General features: G+C 53.0%; 1 protein-coding gene across 3 annotated transcripts in view; it reads right to left on the bottom strand.

Annotated features, from left to right (window-relative positions):
• Nucleotides 1-2545, bottom strand: part of Unc5cl (unc-5 family C-terminal like) — a 20575-nt gene extending 18030 nt beyond the window's left edge. For all 3 annotated transcript variants that reach the window (XM_010631010.2, XM_010631012.2, XM_010631009.2), the window contains exon 1: nt 2379-2545. The gene's annotated coding sequence lies outside the window, so the exon portion shown is untranslated. The remainder of the gene's footprint in view (nt 1-2378) is intronic.
• Nucleotides 2546-3357: the final 812 nt, after the last annotated feature.

Genomic DNA, 3357 nt, shown 5'->3' on the forward strand with positions numbered 1-3357 from the left:
GTAGTTCTGACTGGAGTCAGACCAAAACCTGGGATCAGAAACTGACTCTTTCCCTCATTAACCGGTAACCTTCCTAGTTCTTCCGTTTTTTTTTTTTTTTTTGGTTTGGTTTGGTTTGGTTTGGTTTTTTATTTTTTCTCTCTCATTTGCAAAATGAGGGCCTCACAGATTTATGGGAAAGAGATAACAGGGCGAAAAAAGGTAACTGCCACAGACAAGTGATCAGTAAATGTTCTAGGATGGGAACCAGAGAAGCCACCTGTTAAATAAGCACCCACCCCGCTCCAGGCCCAGCAGCACTTTCTAAATTCCTGCCAGCTGGGAGAGTGACCACTTCCACCCAGATTTGCAAAATGAGGGCCTCACAGATTTATGGGAAAGAGATAACAGGGCGAAAAAAGGTAACTGCCACAGACAAGTGATCAGTAAATGTTCTAGGATGGGAACCAGAGAAGCCACCTGTTAAATAAGCACCCACCCCGCTCCAGGCCCAGCAGCACTTTCTAAATTCCTGCCAGCTGGGAGAGTGACCACTTCCACCCAGGACCATGGGGCCAGCCCGACTGCCACCGCACACACACAAGGACCAGCCCCGTCTTGCACATTCCTGTAGATCCTGTCTCCGTCTGAACTCAGTAAAAACTGCTTTTAGTGACAGGGATGTAGCTCAGTGGCCAAGCACTTGCCTAGCATAGGTGAGGCCCTGGGTTCAAGCCCAAGCACCACACACACGCACACGTACCACACACCTTATCTTTAGCTTTACTTACAGCTCCATCGACACATGCAACTGTTCTAAATGTATCAAAGTCAAACTAACTCCACCTCACAGCGGCCCCTGGTTAGCTGTCCAGTTACAACCGCAGTACAACACAGTCAGCCCCACTGCAGCCGGACGGTGCTTGCTGATGGGAGCAAAGTACACACAGCTTTTCCCAAGGACCCGTCTTGCTTTTGATCGGCGTTTGCTATTTTAATCAGTGTCCCCTAAAACCTGAAGTCCAGTGCAGGGGCTTGGTGACTGCAGCCCCCATGCCATCCGGCGCTCTCTACTTGAACCCTCATAAACTCGCTCACCAAATTGGACTTCTCTACGTTACCCTTTGGATGGTTGGGCCCCTTGGGTCTGAGGCAGGCATTTCTGTTACATCTCTAACGGATATGTATTCAGCACCAACAAATACAGATTGGCAGAAGAAGGGCTCGGGCACACTGCTCAGGTCCTTATCTCAAGTCCCCGCCCACAGGTGGTCACCCTAGAAGCTCGCCCTTAGCCCGCTGCCATCTCATGTACGCCTCATAACATCGAGGCTACCGATTTTAATCATGGTGCCAGCCAACTCTGGAAAGTTAGGCTGACTCTCTAAGACGATACAACACGCATAAAGCATGACTCTGACCACCTCAGGGCAAGCGGAACCCACAAACCCCAGGTCTAGCGTCCTCTAGCTTTGGACACGTGGCTGGAGAAGGAAGTCAATCTGGGCAAAATCCTCAGCCCTGGGTGCAATGACAGCCCAACACAGCGTGAGTCAAACCAAAGAGCTTCTTGGCCTTGGGTAGAAACCCAGCCTGACCGGGCAGGATCCCCAAACTCTAACCCTCCAGCCCCAAAATTGTCCAAAAAAACCTCCTTGCACCAGCTCTTTGGGTACTGGTCCAATTTTTGCCAATTTCTGCAGATTGGAGACACAGGGGGCGTGGTGAAGGAGCCAACTGAAAGGTGTATGTCCAATGGGCAGAGGTTGGTCAGCCGGGCTGGGGTGCAGAAAGTGCAGGAAGTGTTATTTCTGTGTCCTTCTCCTCCTCCCACATCCAGGCCCATGGAGCCAATGCCACAGATGCCCCAAAAGGACACCTCCATATCATGAGCTTCAAAATCTCTTGTCTTCCTTCGTGGTGGCCACCATCCCCTTTAGCTCTTAGGACTCTCCGCACTCTGAGCACAATTTCAGAGCCTTCCCAGAGATCTCCTATCTTGTAATTCCAGAAAGGAAGCACAAGACCCTTCTGTTCTAGGGCTCTTAGCGCTGATCTTCATTCCCACCCCACAGGTTCCTGGGTCCAAGGCCTGACTTCGCTGGGAACTCCCTCAGATCTCAGTGTTCCTCTTGTCATCTGATAGAGCTCACCCAAACAATTCGCTCCCTCCCCGGCCCCTGTTCCCTGGCAGCATCCAGACTGCGGCCCCTCTTCCAGCGTGCAAGCCAGGAGAATCCATGTTGATCACAGTGGGGTCTCCACCATAGCTATTCAAAGCCTGACTGTATCCACTGTCTGGATCCTTGAGGTCTCCAGGCCCACATAGAAATTATCTGTACAGAGGGGGCGCCAGAGAAGCCCCTGTCCCTTCCACCCTCACCCACCCCAATGCTTACCCATCTTAAGGGTTCAAATCCTTCCTCAAAAATTGATGTTGAATGCACAGCGCTCTCCCAGCGGGTTGCCTGGCCTCGCAAACATGGCTTCCAAGACAAATAACCCTCTTAGTCACCCTAATGGGCACCGCACTTATCAGATCACTTTCTTCAAAGACTTGAGTCAGGCAAAGACGAAAGGGGAACTTGACAGTGCTAGGAGTGGCTGCTGGCAGGGAAGAATGCAGTGACCAGGAGCAAAGTCCTGAGTGTCACCGGGGCAGTGTGTCCTACGAAGTGGGCCAAGCATTGTGTCCTGTGGAGAAGGCTGAAACCTCGGCCTGCCTCCTCGATCCCAGCTCAGACTTTGGGAGACCCTTGGCTTCTTCCCCACTCCCCAGCAAAGCCGCTCAAAGCCCTGGACACTCGTGTTTATGTCAACAGAGCGGTTGCCACAGCTGGCAGGCTCCTGCCCGCCAGGGGGTGTCTGCTTCCCGCAGCCTGTTGTTTGTGTACCTGGTCTCAGTAGTGACCGGAGGGGTAGGCACACCCGGGCTGGGTCTCTGGGGCAACGTGCTGTTGGGGTCCCAGCTGTCCCTGCACATAAAGCAGCCATGCCATCAGCGTGCCCCCAAGGTGTCTTCTTACACAGGGTGAGAATTTAAACTTTCCCCTGGTGAGGCTCCTAGTTTCCACCAGCCCCTGTTCTGGCCACTGCTCCTTTCCCAGCCAAGGCAGTTCCACATTTAGCCAAGACCCAGGGTACGGCCGTGCCTGGCCCAGTCTCCACCTCCTCAGCCACAAGGAGAACCCCTGAATGTCTTCAGAAGTGACCACCGGGAGTGGGACAGGGAGTGGTGGGCTGCTGCTTATCCAGGAGCCACCGGCAAAAGTGAGAGGTGCCCACAGAAGTCTTTTGGGGGCTTCTGGCCTGGAGAAACCAAGCTGGGCTATCTGCCTTTAGCCCTGAGATACACACACACACACACACACACACACA

This window comes from Fukomys damarensis, unplaced genomic scaffold (genome assembly GCF_012274545.1).
Source record: "Fukomys damarensis isolate Sample0158 unplaced genomic scaffold, DMR_v1.0_HiC HiC_scaffold_20, whole genome shotgun sequence".
In the NCBI taxonomy this organism is placed as follows: domain Eukaryota; kingdom Metazoa; phylum Chordata; class Mammalia; order Rodentia; family Bathyergidae; genus Fukomys; species Fukomys damarensis.